At 38.0% G+C, this 19646-nt stretch overlaps 1 protein-coding gene across 4 annotated transcripts in view; it reads left to right on the forward strand.

Moving 5' to 3' along the window:
- The window catches only part of LCLAT1 (lysocardiolipin acyltransferase 1), a 223291-nt gene that overhangs the window by 19238 nt on the left and 184407 nt on the right, over positions 1-19646 (forward strand). Inside the window, exon 1 of one of the 4 annotated variants that reach the window (XM_030921700.1) lies at positions 12881-13043. The exons of the other annotated variants lie outside the window; for them this stretch is intronic. The gene's annotated coding sequence lies outside the window, so the exon portion shown is untranslated. Of the gene's footprint in view, positions 1-12880; positions 13044-19646 lie in introns of those variants that run through there. 4 annotated transcript variants of the gene reach the window in all.

Genomic DNA, 19646 nt, shown 5'->3' on the forward strand with positions numbered 1-19646 from the left:
CACTGGAGATGAAACTGTGTCTTCTAGTTACTTGTAAAGTATAACTGGAAAGTTAGAGTATATGAAAAGAAGGTCTGTGTAAAAATAACACATGCTGACCAAGTCAGTAGTACAGGCGAGAAGATGCTTCTGGAGTTCAAAAGAGGCACAGCTTCACTAAACAGGTGTATCTTGAGCTTAGCATTGAAGAGATGGTAGGATTTTGAGAATTGTGACTGAGGGTAGGCCCCTTCTGCTCAGGAAGACCATGAGTGAACTGGAAAGACAGTGCTGATGACAGTGAATACTTAAGTTTACCTGGGGGAAACTTCTGAAACCAGGGTCTATTCCTTGTCCCCAGACAAGTTGAAAGTTGCAGCATAGTGTTTTAACTGACAGAGCTTGTGCTAATCTTTGTCCTTTGAAGCTAGAGTTGTTTAGAATGAACCAAAATCTATTTCAGGGCTAACCTATGTGATGAGGTTGGATGATTATGTTAGTTAATACTAATTTTAAGAATTACCCTTTTTTGGTGTTACCTGAGCTGATCAAAGGAAATTTTAAACTATAAAAGTTCAAAAATATTTTTGGTAGTGGAACATGAGAATAAACATATTCAAGGTAACCAGTCTGAATGAGGGATCATTCTTCAGCATAGATAAGATTTGGTAAATAGATAGTTTTAAAAAGTCTTCTTTGTACATGAACTCACATCATTATACCCAATCTCTTGGTATTTTTTAGGGTTAGAATCTCTCCTGACCATAGTGCTAGCTACTTGGGAGGCTGAGGCAGGAGGATTGCTTTAGTTGCTTAATAGTTCAACACCAGTTTGGGCAACATAGCAAGATCCTCTCTCTTAATAAAGAAAGTTAACTTGAATGCTATATAAGTAATATTTATACATTTTGGAAAATAAAAAATATATAAAGAACAGATCAGAATTACATTACTCAGAGATAGTTGATAACTGTTTATTTTATAGTGCCACTTTTATTTATGTTATTACCTATACAATTTTGTAGCCTACTTTTTTCACTTTATATTAATTTAGGATTTTTCTATGTCATAAGATTTTTCGAAAACATGGTTTCTATTAATATATAAACATATTATTGTACATAGATATTTCTTTTTGTTTTCTCCTTTAAAAACAGTCATTTATTTTGTAAGTTGCTTTCTTCATTTCACATGTCATGTCTGCCTTTCTGAATGACTGCTTATGTTAATATCTAGTCAGCCCTCTGTATCCACAGGTTTTACATTCGTAGATTCAACCAACCATGGATCAAAAATATTTGAAAAAGAATTGTCTCTGTACTGAACATGTACAGACTTTTTTCTTGTCATTGTTCTCTAAACAATATAACTATATAGCAGTTACATTGTATTAGATATTATGAGTAATTTAGGGAAAAGTATGTTGGAGGATGTGAGCAGGCTGTATGCAAATATGATATCATTTTATATGAGGAACTTGTGCATTTGTTGATTTTGATGTCCTCAAGAGGCCCTGGAACAGATCCCCCATGGATGTTGAGACGATTGTGCTTCACTTTTTAAAAACTGCTTGCATAATATTCCAGTTATATGGCTATGCCATAATTTAACCATTTCTCTGTTGATGGACATTTATACTATTTCTAATTTTCACATACAAATAGTGCCTCCATGAGCATTTTTATCTTATCTTTTCTTACTTTTATGAGTACTTTTGTAGGATACAAGTTTAGAATGAAAATACTAGGTAGGCCGGGCGCGGTGGCTCAAGCCTGTAATCCCAGCACTGTGGGAGGCCGAGATGGGCGGATCACGAGGTCAGGAGATCGAGACCATCCTGGCGAACACGGTGAAACCCCGTCTCTACTAAAAAAATACAAAAAGCTAGCCGGGCGAGGTGGCGGGCGCCTGTAGTCCCAGCTACTCGGGAGGCTGAGGCAGGAGAATGGCGTAAACCCGGGAGGCGGAGCTTGCAGTGAGCTGAGATCCGGCCACTGCACTCCAGCCTGGGCGACAGAGCGAGACTCCGTCTCAAAAAAAAAAAAAAAAAAAAAGAAAATACTAGGTAAAAATGTATATGCATTTTATAATTTGCCAGCCATGCTGAATTTGCCTTTTAAAAGGGCTCTATCAGTTGATTCTCTTAGCAATTTATGTTTGAGGCCTTATTTTCCTATACCCTCACTTTGCTGGATACTATCATTGTCAAATATGAAAAAGTAATTGGAAACATGGTATCATGTTACTTTAGTCTGATTTCTTTGCCTATTTTTAGTGTTCCTTTTTGTATATGACTCTTGATTCTTGGCTCATTTTCCTATTGTAATTCTATAATGTTTTCATATTTTACATGTAACTCTTAATTCATCTGGAATTTATTTTGATTTTATGGAATGAAACTGCTTGATTCTGGAGGAGATTCAAGGGCTAGTGGGTCTTGAAATTGTGTGTCTGGAAAAATTTAGAGGATAAAAATAAATTTTGCTGCCTTTGGAAAGTAGTTTGTCTCAAATTTATTTAAAAACTTAGTTTATTATTACCCAACTCTATAAAGTATGTTGGAGCAATAAGAAAATCTTACCAACAAAAAGACCCCTTCTTACCAATATAGAAGAGAAAGAACGCTTTGTTTTTATTTGCATGTCAGATACATGCAGATAGGTAGTTTGAGACTACAAAATTTGAGCAGAATTTAACTCATACAGTCAAACAGACAAAACTTCCCTTATATTCTTGGGACAAATGTGATAGTTTCCTGTGCACCTGATGAAATTCCCGAGTTAATTTCAGTGGTGTTTGTTTGCAATGTCTAGGGTCAGAAGGCTTATGACTTTGGCATTGTAAATCTGGAAACTAAGATAGTATCTAATTCCTGACAAAAAAGCTTGGCCTATTAGGGTTTTCTTGTTTTTGTTCTTTTTAAATTTTTACTTACTTTTTGTTTTATTTTTTACATAGAGATGGGGTTTTGCTGTGTTTCCCAGGCTGGTTTCGAACTCCTGAGCTCAAGCAGTCAGCCCTCTTTGGTCTCCCAAAGAGCTGGGATTACAGGCGTGAGCCACCACACCTGGCCAGGCCTGTTAGGTTTTTAAAGAGACCATCTGTGGTAGGCTGAAAATGGTTCTCTAAAATATTCAAGTCCTAATCCTGGAACCTGTGAAATGTTACCTTGTATGTTAGAAAATGGTTTTTGTAATTAAATTGAGGATGTTGATGTCTAGGGCACTTATCCTGGATTATCTGAGTGGTCCCTAGAAGCAATCCTGTGTATCTTTATCAAAGGGAGGCAGAGAGAGATTATACATACACAGAGGAGGTGGAGGCACTGTGACCAGGAGGCAGAGATTTGAGTGTTAGGGCCACAAGTCAAGGCATTCATTCCCACAGCCATCAACAGCTGGAATAAGCAAGGAACAGACTCTCCCGTGGAGCCTTTGGAGGGAGTGTGACCTTGCTTTTGTTCTAATGATACTGCTTTCAGACTTTTTTGGCCTCTAGGAGTGGAAGAGAATAACTTTCTGTTTTAAGCCACCAAGTAATTTGTTACAGCAGCCATAGGAAACAACTGAACACCCTAAAGACAAAAGGGCTGTCTCCCTTTTATTAAACAAAGATTCATTATATGTACTATGTTAATTATTGTGAATGACTCTTAATTCTTATCTCCTCTTTGCTAATCACCGTTATTTACTGATTTTCAGTGTTGAATAACAGGCTAAACACTCGACCACAATGATGTTAAAATGAAAAGTTAACCTCAATAGTAAAGTTCATAGGGAAATATTTTGACTTTTTTTAAGCCTGGAAAATGAGTAATTTAGAATCATTTATATTATTTTGAGATTTGCTTTTGAATCGAGGACAATAAAGTCTATTTATTTCTCTTATTAGTGAAGAAAGAACAAAAGTCTTCTTTAACAGAAAGAATTTCAAGTCCATTACATTTTGTTAAAACTTTCCCCCTGCTGTACAAATTTTATTTTTTTCAACCAAGTGGTAGATTATATAACTAATGTTGCAATTAATTTTTTTCTGTTTTTTAACGACATATAACTTCTTATATTTTTGATAAAGTAACTCAAGAGTTGTCTAGATAAGTTGTATTTTTTTCAGTTTGCTGACACTTATATTTCTTGCTTGATTAAAAATGATTAATTTCCTAATTCTGCTTTTACCTGTTTTTGCTGACAAACTTATTTTTCTTGCTTGATTACAAATGATTAATTTACTAATTCTGCTTTTACCTATTTGATAATTCTTTATTTTATTAGAATTTTTGGGACTTTGTAAATTTTTTCGTAAAGAACCAAGCTCATTTTAAAGTTCCGCTGTTTTTTTATGTTTCTTTTCCTTTTTTTTTTTTTTTTTTTTGTTTGAGACAGGGTCTCACTGCCACCTAGGCTGGTCTTGAGCTCCTGGACTCAAGTGATCCTCCCACCTTGGCTTCCCAAAGTGCTGGGATTATAAGTGTAAGTCAAGGTGCCTGACCCTTTCTGTGTATTGTTATCTAATCAATCATTTTTACTGTCATCCATATTTCTATTTTTGTTTTTTAATCATACCTTTTATTTTAAAATTTCGACTGCTTGATTTTAAAATTTGGATTGCTTAGTTTATGTTCTGTTTATTTAAATATTATTTTAGAAAGTATTTCAGTACAGCTTTGTATGAATCCTGTAACTTTTGATATGTGATGTCTTTATATTTTTTCTAAATATTCTCTTGCACTGGTTCTAAACTTTGGTGAATATCAGTCTCAGCTGGCAGGCTTATGAAAAATGCAGATATTCCAACTCTGCTTAACACTCTGGGTGTAGGGCCTGAGCTTCTGCGTTTTTAACAAGTTCCTCACCCCTTGGTAATCTGAATGCACATCAGCATTTGGGAACTACAAGTCTTGTATATTTTTAATTTTTTTCATTAATTCAGCAATTATATAGGAAGGCTTAAGAATTTCTAATCATTAGGGTTGTTGGTTTTGAATTATTAATTCTTAGTTTTATTGTGTCGTAATCAGAAGCTTGCCTTGCAAAATTAATTGAAATTTCCATTGTGGTCATTTGTAAATGACCTCTACTGTGGATAGTTGGAAGAAAAAATAGCCATTTGATATATATCTGGTTTTTTTTTTAATTGAGGTGAAATTTACAAGAAATTAAGCATTTTAAAGTGGACAAATCAGTGGCATTTAGTACATTCATGTGTTGTGCCACCACCACTGCTATCTAGTTTCAAAACATTTTTATCACCCCAAAGGAAACTATGTACCATTAAGCAGTTGCTCCCTTCTCCCCGGCCTCTGGCAACCACCAGTCTGCTTTCAGTTTCTGTGGGTTTGCCTATTCTGAATATTTCATATAAATAAAATTATGCAATATGTGACCTTTTGTGTCTTCTTCACTTAGCATAATGTTTTCAAGGTTTATTTAACTCTTTGAGAAACTGCTATTTTATATTCCCACCAGCAATATATGAGGATTGCGGATTTTCCATATCCTTACCAATGCCTGTTATTTTCCATTTTTAAAATTGTGCCCATGCTAGTGGGTATGTAGTGATATCTCATTGTGGTTTTGATTTGCATTTCCCTGATGATGTATGACGTTGAGTAGCTTTTCATTGCTTGTCAACCGTTTGTATGTTTTCTTTGGAGAAATGTCTATTCAAGTCCGTTGCTCATTTAAAAAAGTTATTTGTCTTTTTGTTGTTGAGTTGTAAGAGTTCTTTATATATACTGGGTACCAGACCCTTGACTTGTGGATTTTTCTTCCATTCTGTGGGTTGTCTTTTAATTTTCTTGATGGTAGTCTCAATGTGCAAAAGTTTTTAATCTGGATGCAGTCCAATTGATTTTTTTTTTCTTTTGTTGCTCATGTTTCTGGTGTCACATGTAAGAATCCCTTGCCAAATCCAAGGTTGTGAAGATTTACCCTTGTTTTCTTATAAGAATTTCGTAGTTTTATCTTTTGTGTTTAGGTTGCTGATAGATTTTGAGTGAGTTTGAGGGCACCTTCATTCTTTTACATGTGGCTAGCCAGTAGTATCATTTGTTACAGATACTGTTCTCTCTCTATTGAATGGTCTTTGCACCTGTCTTGAAAATCAGTTGGCCATAGATGTATAGTCATAATTCTGGACTCTCAATTAATTGGTCTACAGGTCTTGACCTCAGTCTCCCAAGTAGCTGGGACTACAGGCCCACCACCACAACCGCCTGGGACTATAGGCATGTGCCACTGTGCCCAGCTAATTTTTTGTATTTTTAGTAGAGAACCAGGACGGTCTCAATCTCCTGACCTCGTGATCCACCTGCCTTGGCCTCCCAAAGTGCTGGGATTACATGCGTGAGCCACCACACCCGGCCCTAATTTTTGTATTTTTTAATAGAGATGGGGTTTCGCTATGTTGGCTAAGCTAGTCTCAAACTTCTGACCTCAAGTGATCCACCCACCTCAGCCTCCCAAAGTGCTGGGATTACAGGCATGAGCCACCATGCCCAGCAAGAATCTGCATCTGATTGGTTGGGTCAGGAATGAAATCACACAAGTGTCAAAATGGTCTTGTGTGCCGAGTCAGTTTCTGGGTGGGGGTTACAGGGCCAGTTGAGCCAATTTCATGTTATGAGTAACCCAGGTGGCGTCAGTTGGTCCACCAGAATACTAGGTCTGAAAAATACCTCAAGAATGAGCCTTGGGTTTTACAATAATGAGGTAATCTATTGGGGTAATCGGGGAAGTTATGTCTTATGACCACTGGCTAGTGACTCTTGTCTAGTAAGTAATTACAAAAAAGACAACCAAAATAATGTCTTGTTATTATTTAACTATGCCTAAGTCTTAGCAGAATTCAGGCCCCTACCATAATTCGGACTTTGTGTCCTTTTGTTAGTTTTTACAAAGATGGTTTTGGTCTCTAAACAAGGAGGGGATTAGTTTTGGGAAAGGACTATTATTATACTTGCTTTAAGGTTAAACTATAAACTAAATTCCTCCCATAGTTAGCTTGGCCTATGTGCAGGAATGAGCAAAGACAGTTAGCTTATGAGGTTAGAAGCAAGATGGAGTCAGCTATGTTAGGGTTTTCTCACTGTTACAATTTTGCAAAGGTAGTTTCAGTACCACACTGTTTCGATTACTGTAGCCTTGTAGTAAGTTTTGAAATTGGGAAGCACGAGTCCTCCAGCTTTGTTCTTTTTCAGTATTGTTTTGGCTATTTGAAACCACTTGCAATTCCATTCATATTTGATGATTGGCTTTTCCATTTCTGCAAAAGTTATTGGAATTTTGATAGAGATTGATTTGCAACTGTAGATTGCTTTGAGTAGTATTGCCATAACAGTATTGTCTTTTATTTATTTATTTATTTATTTATTTATTTATTTATTTTGAGACAGAGTTTTGCTCTGTCGCCCAGGCTGGAGTGCGGTGGTGCGAACTTGGCTCACTGCACCCTCCACCTCCCGGGTTCAAGCAGTTCTCTGCCTCAGCCTCCTGAGTAGCTGGAATTACAGGCGCCCACCACCACGCCCGGCTACTTTTTTGTATTTTTAGTAGAGACGGGGTTTCACCATCTTGGCCAGGCTGATCTTGAACTCCTGACCTCGTGATCCACCCACCTTGGCCTCCCAAAGTGCTGGGATTACAGGCGTGAGCCACCATGCCCGGCCTATTTATTTATTTTTTAAGACAGTCTCACTGTGTTGCCCAGGCTAGAGTGCAATGGTGTGATCTCAGCTCACTGCAACCTCTGCCTCCCAGGTTCAAGTGATTCTTCTGCCTCTGCCTCCTGAGTAGCTGGAACTACAGGTGTGTGCCACCACACCCGACTCGTTTTTGTTTTTTTAGTAGAGAGACAGGGTTTCACCATGTTGCCTAGGCTGGTCTTGAACTCTTGACCTCAAGTGATCCACCCGCCTCAGTGTCCCAAAGTGCTGGGATTACAGGCATGAGCCACTGTGCCTGGCCAGCACTGTCTTTTAATCCCTAAACCCAGTGTAGCCTTCCATATATTAGATTTTCCTTAATTTGTTAATGTTTTGTGTTTTTCAAAGTGTCTTTAGCCTCCTTGGTTAAATTTATTCCTAGGTTTATTCCTTTGATGTTATTGTAAATGAAATTATTAATTTTCCTTTTGATTTGTTTATTGCTGGTGTATAGAAACATAGTTGATTTTTGTGTGTTGATCTTGTACCCTTCAACTTCGCTGAATTTGTTTATTAGCTTCAGTAGTCTTTTTATGGGTTCCTGGGGATTTTCTATACATAGGATCATGTCATGTGCAAATTCTTCCTCCTGATTTGGATGAATTTTATTTCTTTTTCTTGCCTAATTGTTCTTACTAGAAATTCTAGTTCAATGTTGAATAACAATGGTGAAAGCAATCAACCTTGTCTTATTCCTGATTTTAGCAGGAAAGCTTATAGTCACTTTTTCCCTGAGTATGAAGTATGAACATCATTGTTATGAACCATTGCTGTGGGTTTTTCATAGTGTCCTTTTCTTTCTTTTAAATATTTAACATTCTTCTGAGTGGAGTTAACTAGAAAACTTTAAAGAAGCTAATTTAAAGTTTTTGCTAGTTTATGGGACATAGTTTCAAAATTCAGAACAGAAGAAACATCCACATAGTTATAATTTTTGTCCTTAGGGCTTACATGGGCAAGAATATACAGAAAGCATTTATGGAAAAGGAGTTAAAAGGAGACAAGACTTTCAGAACTCACTGAGTAGAAGGTTCCACTTGTTTATTTGGCTTTACTCTCTAAACTGTTGGAGTTGACAATTAATCCCCCTCTAAGGCTTTACTTTTTGTCACTGGCTTGTAAAACTGGAAAATTTGTCCAGATTAAGCCTTTTGATGTTTTATTTTGTGTTAATTTCTTTCTTGATTTGAGATAAATGTTCGTAAACATCAACCAGTTTTTGTTTCTGAGGCCTACACTGGAGGAAAGGACCGTAATTACTAATGTTGCATCAGAAGTTGCTCAGACAAATGGAAACTTTTTCTTTTCTTATAAAAGTGGAAGTGCCCCTAGTGCCTTAGAATGCACATTATTCTTGCATTTGGTAAAGTGTTCTATTGTCTTTTTTGTAGGCATTTTAATGCCATTCAGATAGGTTTTATGCAAAATATTTATGGTAGGCCGGATGTTAAAAATATTTTTTGCAGGGAGTCAGGAGGTGATTACCTTTCCAAGTAATTTCAGGAATTTTCAGTTTTCCTAAATATTTATAGGAAGAAACCCAGGTTCTATTAGAATATTTTGTGTCCACAAGTCTTGCCAGTGCCTCCTACCTGCCCCCCACCATACCTTGTAATGGAACATTTTGTGCTATGCATTAGATGAAACTTTTAAGTCACAGTGATGAGAAAGAAAAAAGATTGGCTGTGGATAGTGTGTTGCAACTATTTTTGCATGAAATTATAATTACACCTTTCTATCTTCTCTGGAGTTGAAAAAAAAAATGATTTGTTGTCTGTGAATATAGTTGATATTTGTGTACCATGTATCCATGGCCTCACCAGTCAGGGGAGAGCAGATTTCCATCTTGGAAAATAGTTTGTCTGGAGTGAATGTTTCTGATTAATTCATTATGTGTATATGACAGTTATATGTGTATGATAGTTACATATGTTAGACAATTATATGTGTCTAACTATATTACATATATAACTACCATATGACAGTTACATATGCTATACATGAAGACATATATGTGTGTGTATACATATATAAAAAGTTCAGAACAAGGTTATATGCTTCTTATAGTAAAAGGAATCTGAATCTGTTACATTGTTTTAAGTTAGTGTCCTTGGGATAAAGAGAGCAGTTAGATGGAAGAGAATCTGGTAGGCTTAAAAGCCACCTGATTCTCCTGATTTGGGTCACCCGCATCTGAAACATCCTCTTTAATTTGGTTATCAACATGTTTTTTCATCCCTTTATTTCTTCTCTAATTCCTTATAATCTTGATAATTTATGAACCTAAACAAAGACTTTTTGTGTTGATTTCTTCAGTGACATAAAAATTAACCTACTTCTATAAATGGATAAATGAACATGGATGCATTCTATGGAGCAGAGTCTACCAAAATTAATTTTTTAAATCATCTGAAGCACATTGTGCTGTTGGATTGACCATTTTCCTCAGTTGTTTTAACTGTTTACAGGGAATGAAGATGAGTGAGCAACAGGTTGTGGTTGCTAGAGTTCATGTCTTCACCATTATCTGCAGTCTGAATATTGGCTCTGAAGGTTCTGAAACCTGGTTTCCTAGTTTTATGCGGTGCTCATGACTTAATTTATACCAGTGAAATTTATAAGGGATTGATTTTCAAAACCCAAAGGCTTGTTTGTTAATTTACATGGGCAGTGGACCTTTCCAGTCCAATTCGCTGTTTGGATTGTTTTTGTGTTGGTATCGGAGTATCAAACAACATCTTACCAATAATAAGAAAGCTGTGTAGTGTGTTAATATAATGACTTTGCAGCTATGAAAATACATGTGTAAAAGAAAAACTCATAATCAGGGAAGAAGACAAATGTTATACCTGGTTCAATAGAAAAGTAAAATAACCCACAAATTTATATGGAGTAAAGAAATGTTGAAATGAACCCAAATGGAGACAAAACTGGTTTGTTGGGGAAGGGGAGCTGGGGAGAGACCCTGGAGGTCAACTGAACCTCCTGCCTGACAGGATAGAGTTTACATGTCCCTCAGTTAATCTATAGCCTACAGAGTTGTAAAATAGCTCCCATCAAACAGAATCTGATAAAGTATAGAACTGTGCTATAAATCATGCCTAGTTTTCCATCATGTTTTTCTCTACATATTACTGTGAATTGCAGTGAGTGGGGATTAAAAGATTTTTTTTTAAATTTGAGAGACAGGGACTTGCTATGTTGACCAAGCTGGACTTGAACTCCTGGGCCCAAGTGATCCTCCTGCCCCAGCCTTCTGAGTAGCTGGGAATACAAGTGTGTGCCACAGATATTTGAGTACAGTTCTGGATCCTCTTTGAGCATGATGAGGTTTTAAAATTGTACCATTACCTGGTTAATGAATGAACAGTTTTAATGATTTGGTTTTAAATAATTTAACTTTTTTTTTTTGATAGGACCTCACTCTGTCACCCAGGCTGGAATGCAGTGGCATAATCTCGGCTCACGGTAGCCTTGACCTCCTGGGTTCACGTGATCCTCCTGGCACAGCCTCCTGTATAGTTGGGACCACAGGTGTGTGCCACCAAACATGGCTAATTTTATAAAAATTTTCTGTAGAGATGAGGTGTTATTTTGTTGCCCAGGCTGGTCTGGGACTCCTAGACTCAAGCAGTCCTCTCACCTTGGCCTCTGAAAGTGCTGGGAATACAGGCATGAGCCACCACACCTGGCCTTAGATTTGTTAGTTATACACAAATCCAGGTTCAGATTTACCTTGCTAGTCTTTGTGTGTGTGTGTGTGTGACACAGGTTCTCACTGTTGCCCAGGCTGGAGTGCAGTGGCACAATTGTAGCCTTGAACTCCTGGGCTCAAGTGATTCTCCTGCCTCAGCCTTCCAAGCAGCTGGGATTACAGGCATGTGCCACCACCACTGGCTAATAAAAGTTTTTTGTAAAGTTTTTTGTGTTGCCCAGGCTGGTCTAGAACTCCTGGGCTCAAGTGATACTTCTGTCTCAGACTCCATAGTTCTGGGATTACAAAATTGAGTCATGGTCCCTTACTAGTCTTATAGAAACTTACAATTTTCTTTTTGGCACTGGGTCTTTTTTTGGATAGCTCGTGGTAACTTGGAGGCTGGCTGCAAGGGGCAGTATTAAATGTAAACTAGTACTGTATGCTTTTTTTTTTTTTTTGTAAACAAGTAACCATTGAAATTGTATACAATTATTGGGAGGCTATATAATGGTGTTGGAAAGAGTCCCAGCCCTGTGTTAATCTGTATTACTGACCTATACAACAACATTTGCAATTACTATGATTTTCGACCTAATTTGTCAGAATCTTCATTTTAATTCATTCTGAACATTTTAATGCATGTTTAAATAGAATAAAGTTTAAATTGGCATGCCTGTTTTATACAACTCAGCCCAGTATTTTTCTTTTAGGCAGAATAAATGTTGAATGATTCCTTCCTTTTAGTGATGATTTCTGATATAGTTTCTCCTAATATGTGATGCCCTCTAGTGAATTCAGCCTTGGAGAAATATTTTGAGAAGCGGTAGTCAGTGTAATGAAATCTCAAGGAACATTCTAATAATTAGAACTATTCCTTTATGCTTTGTGGAGATGCAAGTTTCTGTCGCTGTAAGTGTTCAAGCAAAGATGTGATAATCCCCTATGAGTCTTATTGTTGAATGGAGTGAAACTTTTCCAGATGACTTCTAAAGTCTTCTTCAGCTTTGTGGTTCTAGCTTCCATATAAACCAGTAGTCCTCAGCCAATAAATATTGAACATTCACTGGGCCTTAAGCACTGTCCTGGAGGGTTGTGAGGGTTCCAAAAGTAGTATAGGTCATAGATGTGATTTCAAATAACTAATGCATCAAGAGGATAAAATAATAGTAACTAACCTTTATTGAACATTTACTTTGTTGCTGGAGCTGCTGAAGACAGTTACTTTGTCATTTAATCCTCACAATAGTCTTTAAGTAGCTACCACTTTTAGTCCAATTTATTTTTGTAGATATTGGGGCCACAGAGGTTAAATAATTTGCCCAAGCTCACACAGTAAGTGGTGGAACTAGGACTCGTTTATGTAAAATAATAGTGGATAGGAGGTGAATGGCAGGCCAGCGATCAAAGTTTCATCTGTCTTTACAGCCACTCCACATCACTTGCATTATCGCCTGAATTCCACCTCCGCTCAGATCCGTCACTGTGTTCGATTCTTATACGAATGCAGACCCTGTAACTGTGCATGCAGGGGATCTAGGTTGCATGCTCCTTAGGAAAATATAATGCCTGATGATCTGTCACTGTCTCATATCCTCCACTCCTCCAGATAGGACCATCTAGTTGCAGGAAAACAAGCTCAGAACGCCCGTCGATTCTACTATTATGGTGAGTTGTATAATTATTTCATTATATATTACAGTGTAGTAATAACAATAGAAATAAAGTACACAATAAATGCGCTGTGCTTGAGTCATCCTGAAACCACCCCTGCCCTGCCCCTGCTCTCCATGGAAAAATTGTCTTCCGTGAAACCAGTCCCTGGTGCCAAAAAGGCCAGGGACTGCTGGTTTACAGGCTGTCAGCTCTCTGAGGGTGTATTTAGTGGTCTATATTAAGCTAGCTCAAATTACTTTTGGATACCTCTTTACATTGTTACACTTAAGTGTATGATTCTCTTATTAACTTCAGTCACAGAAGTGATAGTTAATAATTTGTACATAAGTTTTGCAGTTCATTTTAATTTTTGGCCCATAAGGTATTTTACTTACTGTAAAGACTTGACTTGATAAAATGACACAGTCTTATCTTCTTTTTCCTTTAAAACATCTGTTCTTTGAGGTTTAGTGAATCAACTCCTCATTCCTATGCCTAAGAATCCTTTGAGGGCATTTATGACTTGTAGGTTTCTTTTGATTTTCAGAGACATTTACCGTGCTCTTTATTGGATTTTAAGGCCAGGGTAGCTGTTGTTCTTTTAGTTTTTATCACCTAGACTAAATAGAAATCGATTTCTCCATTTGCAGGTAAATTAATTTCATCAAATTAGAGCTAGCCTTTTGATGCTTTGCATTGTACCTGTTTGTGGTGTATTCAGGTCAGTGCTTGTTGTATGGAGAAAATATAGAATATATCTTCAGTCTTATTACTGGAAAGATAATGTGAGCCTTAAAGAAGAAAGGAATATTATATTGTGGTATATAAGGTAGATTGTTCTCATTTCTGGAAACTTTTTTGGTGTCCATTTATGAAATGGTTTATTTGCTTCAAAGTATCTGTATATAGCCTTTAATGGGTACACAACTAAGTCACAGATTGTGACCGCAATGGCCTGAGCACCCCTTAGTCTTCATCTCTCCCTGATTTCACTTCTGTGCATACCTAAAGACTTGATGTTATCAACATATCACTTTATCTTTCCATTTAGGCTATCACTGAGTAATGAGAAGGAATGTGAGAAGAAATTAAATTGGAGACTTTCCTAATGAAAGGAGAGACACTCAGAGGTGCCCAGCCTAGGATTTTAAGAAGTCTAGAAAGATTGAACAGGGCTCTCGAGAAGAATATTTTAATGCAAATAGGAGGTTAGGAAAATCCTGCCTGACTCCATGCCCGTTTTGGTAAAAACAGAACAACTTTTTAAGACTTCTTGAAATTTTACTATTTTCCTTCTATTTTTCTAATTTCTCTCTCTCCCCGCAGAAAGTTTCTCTAGCAGTGAAAAATCTCAAAGGGTTATTTAAGGGATAGGAATTAAGGAATTCTGTGGTCTGAATTCTGTGGCCCAGGATTTGGAAACATAAAGTTAAAAGTGTTAGTGAGGGGTTAAAAAAAAAAAAAAAAAGGCGTAAGCCAGTTACAGAAGCGTTTGGAACTGGGGCTCCCATACTTTAGGAGTTAAAACAAGAGATTGGGGTGTTAGGAGATAGTTTTATAACTCATTATTTGAAGTTAAGCATTTATTCATAGTGGTTAAAGACTGTTATTAGTGCTATTTTCAGGTACATTTTTGTGAAGTTGGCTTTTGTAGGCTGACCTGAAAACCTAATCACTTTGTGTAATGTAATTGTTTGGGAAAATGCATCTGAATTCCAAACAGCTGATTTAAATGTAGAATTTTAGAATGCTACCTGCTCATAAGTTGGGACTGTTGTCTCTGTTCATATTTTGATAGAATTCCCAATTTGGTTCATTTCTAATCCGGGAAACAAAATTTTATTTGACTGTAGATGAGGTAAATCTCTATAGAATAGTTACATGTATAAAAGTAAGTTACTTCTTAGCTGAGTGTGGTGGTGTGTGCCTATAGTCCTAGTACTTGGGAGGCTGAGACGGGAGGATCACTTGAGCCCAGGAGTTTGAGGCTGCCATGAGCCATGATTGTGCCGCTGCACTCCAGCCTGGATGACAGAATGACAGCCTGTCAATAAATAGATAGATAGGTAAGTAGGTAGCTAGATAGATTTAAAAAACCAGACATAGACACACATACACAAATAAAGTAACTTTCATAACCAGAAACTACAGTAATCTTTGGCATAGTATTTGTAACTTAAGACTTGGTTTTATATTGTGCAATAATTTAAAAAATCTTTAGGTTAAGATTCAGATGGACTTGCTGACTTGTGTTACATTGTAAAAGGGTGATCGGCCTCCAGGGATATACTTGGTTGCCCAATTGCTGTGTTTCTTTAAGTATTTTTTCCCTTTTAGGGCCTTTGTTTCTTCATCTACAAAATAAGAATGTTTGTAATGGCATTATTCATATAGCTCAAACTTGAAAAATACACAGATGTCAAACAGAATAAATACATTTTGGGATATTTATACAGTGCAATACCGTATAGCAATGAAAAAGAAGAAACCATTTTGGCACTTACTTATATGGGTGACTCTCACAGACATGTTGAATAAAAGCAGCCAGATGCAGTAGAGTATATCCTTTTTTTTTGAGACAGGGGCTCATTCACTCATCCAGGCTAGACTACAGTAGTGCGATCATAGCTCTCTGCAGCTTCCAAATCTGGGGTTCAAGTGATCCTCCTGCCTCAGCCTCTCAAGTAGTTGGGACCACAGGCGCACGTTGCCATGCCCATCTATGGAGGATCGCTCAAGCGATCCTCCCATTTTTGTAGAGATGGGATCTCACCATGTTACCCAGGCTGGTCTGGAACTCCTGGGCTCAAGCAATCCTTCTGCCTCAGCCTCCCAAAGTGCTGAGATTATAGGTGTGAGCCACCACACCTGGCTGTGTCTATGTTTGTTAATTCCATTTAGATAAAGTTAAAAGACAGGTAAGACTAATGATGGTCATATAATTCAGACTTGTGGTTACCAGTGGAGTAGTTAATTATTGGGAAGGGACATGCATGAAGGAGGCTTCTGGGTTGCAGGCAGTACTCTTGTCTCAGTCTGGATATATTGACTTGTAAAAATATTAAGTCATATACTTAGGATTTGTATATTTTACTGAACACTGCAGTTTTAAGAAGGCCGAAAGTGTGTATCAAAATGAAACACAAAAAAGAAGAAAGTAAAAAACAAAAGATTGACTGGATTGGGAGCCAGGAAAACTGAGATCAGACTTCAGCTCCACCACTAAACATCTGTGATTTTAGGTAACTCATTGACCTCTTTGCCTTAGTGATTGTATCTGTAAAATGGAAATAATCCCTGCCTTCTGTATTTCAATTAGGGTAAACACTTTCATCCTTTTTTTTTTTTTTTTTTTTTTTGAGGCGGAGTCTCGCTCTGTCGCCCAGATGGGAGTGCAGTGGCCGGATCTCAGCTCACTGCAAGCTCCGCCTCCCGGGTTTACGCCATTCTCCTGCCTCAGCCTCCCGAGTAGCTGGGACTACAGGTGCCCGCCACTTCACCCGGCTAGCTTTTTGTATTTTTAGTAGAGATGGGGTTTCACCGTGTTAGCCAGGATGGTCTCGATCTCCTGACCTCGTGATCCGCCCGTCTCGGCCTCCCAAAGTGCTGGGATTACAGGCTTGAGCCACCGCGCCCGGCCACTTTCATCCTTTTATACTGCGTTTCATTACATCATACAGATAAACCTTTGAAAGCACATTGGAGGCTATTAAAAATATTCTGGATGTAAAGTGACATTATTTTCCTGTTCATACTTTTATACTTGTTGTATTAATATTCTGTTTAATAAAAAGGACCCCATATAAAAATAGCAAAAGGGCCAAAGACTGGTCAGCTGAACCACATTTGTTACACTTACCTTTTTTTCTTTTTTCCAGATAGGGTCTTGCTCTGTCGTCCAGGGTGGAGTGCGGTGGCCCAATCTTGGCTGATGCAACGTGCCCCTCCTGGACTTAAGCTCTCCTCCCACCTCAGCCTCCTGAGTAGCTGGGACTACAGGTGTACACCAACATGCTTGGCTAATTTTTATATTTTTTCTTTGTAGATGTAGGGTTTTGCCATGTTACCCAGGCTGGTCTCCAATTTCTGAGTTCAAGTGATATACCTACCTTGGCTTCCCAAAGTGCTTAGATTACAGGTGTGAGCCACTGCACCTGGTCTATACTAGCTTTTGAATTCCTGGAAAAAATATAAAGTGACAGGATCAATTTATCTGACTTTTTCTCTTTTTTGTATTAAGCCCTCCATCAAGTAGAAATTGAGCTCTTTCATGCAGGGTATGATGCTTCATGCTTGCAATCCTAGCTCTTTGGGAGGCCTAGGCGAGGGTATCAGTTGAGGCCTGGAGTTCAAGGCAGCAGTGAGCTGTGATCCGTCACTGCACTTTTAGCCTGGGCAATAGGGTGAGACCCTGTTTCTAGGGTCGGGGAAAATTCGAGCTCTTTCAAAGTGTGCTGGGGTTTTATGCTGAGGATATAATAGTGCACAGTATCAATATGGTCCTTACAACTACAGAACTATAGAACTAAGATTCTAGAGGGAATGACAGGTGGAAAACAAGGAAACAGACAAATGAATAAACAACCGCTGGCTGTAATAAGAGCCATAAACGAAGCACTCAGGACTGAGACAGAATCACTATTGAGGGGAACTTGTTTTAAGTAGTGGTCAGCCTTAGTGAGAGCTTGTTTAAGGAGTTGACATTAAGCTGACACCTAAAACTTCAAGGAAGAAACAGAGGTAGTGAAACAAAGTCTGAGAAGGTAGCCTGGACAATTTGTACTAAGCGCTGAGGTACGAAGTGGCCTGTTGGAGAACCTGGCAGAAGAGGTTAGCACGGAGGTGGAAGAGGAGTGGTAATTCGATTTTTACTCTAGGCTCAGTGGAAAGCTGTTAAAGGCTTTTAAACTGGGAAATTGTGTAACTGGATTTACATTGTAAGATTACACGCAAGTGTTGGGTAAGTAGATGAACCTGTGGGTCTGGAGCTAAGATAATGTGTTGGAGATATTTTGGTAATATCAGCATAAAGATAGCACAAAGGAAAGAGGAAGGAGGAAGAGGATAGAGAGAAGACAACTGATGTCTGAGTGACAGGAAGCTTCAGCATTTAGAGGTCCGGTAGAGGAGGGGGAGCCAACCAATCCAACCAGGAGAGAAGGATCACCGACGTCAGAAGAAAACCTGGAGAGTGGTGTCACAAACCCCAAGAGAGGCTAGCATTTCAAGGAGGAAGTGGCCATGCGTGTGGAATGCTGCCAAGAGGGTAGAGTAAAATGAGGACAGAGAAGTAGCTCTTGGATGTGGCTACATGAAAGTGGACTGTTTTGCCAAAGTGGTTTCAGTGGAATGGTAGAGGCCGAAAGCTGACTAAAGAGGGAAGTTGATTGAAGAGGGAATGGGAAGTGAGGAAGCAGAGACTGTGTGTGTAGTTAATGATTCATTTTTCTGGACAATCAGTTTAGATTTATACTTTGCTACCCCCAAGTATTTGAGGAGTCTTAAAAACTCATTCAGTAAGCCTAGGGGTTTGCATTATCCATAAATGGCTGTAGGAATTTAGTATTGGCCTTTGACTTCCAGTAATTTTTCTTTGGTTAGCATTTAATTGTTAATTTGAGAGATTCTGAATTTTGTAGGAGGCTTCCATGTATAGTAAAGCTGAGTATTCAATTTGTTAACTTCTAGAGAACTAGTATTATAAATAAATTGAAACTTGGATTGTTTACCTTTTCAAGGAAGTAATTACAAGCCTTGAAAGTTATGCAAAAGCTATTTCATCTTGAAACACTTAGAAATTCATTTTGGTTTTTTGTGATTACAGTGTTCAGTAAGACAGACATCTAAATAGGGATTGCATTTGGCAGTTATGTACATGTTCTTGTTCTAAACTAAGCACTGTTTCTGTGGTTTAGATTTTTCCTTTATAAATAGAATTTTAATCAGTGTAGGTTAGATATTTTTCCAGGCATGTTATAATTAGCACTGGCTACAACTTAATCCTAAAATGTGTATAGTAAATCTAATAATATTTTATAAGCACTCCTGCCATTAAATGAAAGCAGGAATTATTTGAATATTTTAAAAAATCTCTAGTGTATATCTTTCCAAAACTGTGTGGAAAGAATGTATGGCTCTTTTTTTTTTTTTTTTTTTTGAGACGGAGTCTCGCTCTGTCGCCCAGGCTGGAGTGCAGTGGCTGGATCTCAGCTCACTGCAAGCTCCGCCTCCCGGGTTCACGCCATTCTCCTGCCTCAGCCTCCCGAGTAGCTGGGACTACAGGCGCCCGCCACCTCGCCTGGCTAGTTTTTTGTATTTTTTAGTAGAGACGGGGTTTCACCGTGTTAGCCAGAATGTATGGCTCTTAAAAAAATATTAATACATAACTTGCTTGGTCTTGTCACTGAGACTGATGTTACTTATATTTTGGAGCCACATGGTCTTATATGCCATGATAGCTCATTCATATATTCTTTTGAATATACTATGTAGTAATGTAGTTACTGGAAGAAAAAGCATTGCTATAGGATCTACTTTCCAAATGTGATATGTCTGCCAATTTAGGCCCAGTGATTTGGGAGGCTGAGGCAGGAGAATTGCTTGAGGCTAGGAGTT

Source organism: Rhinopithecus roxellana, chromosome 17 (genome assembly GCF_007565055.1).
Source record: "Rhinopithecus roxellana isolate Shanxi Qingling chromosome 17, ASM756505v1, whole genome shotgun sequence".
Classification (NCBI taxonomy): domain Eukaryota; kingdom Metazoa; phylum Chordata; class Mammalia; order Primates; family Cercopithecidae; genus Rhinopithecus; species Rhinopithecus roxellana.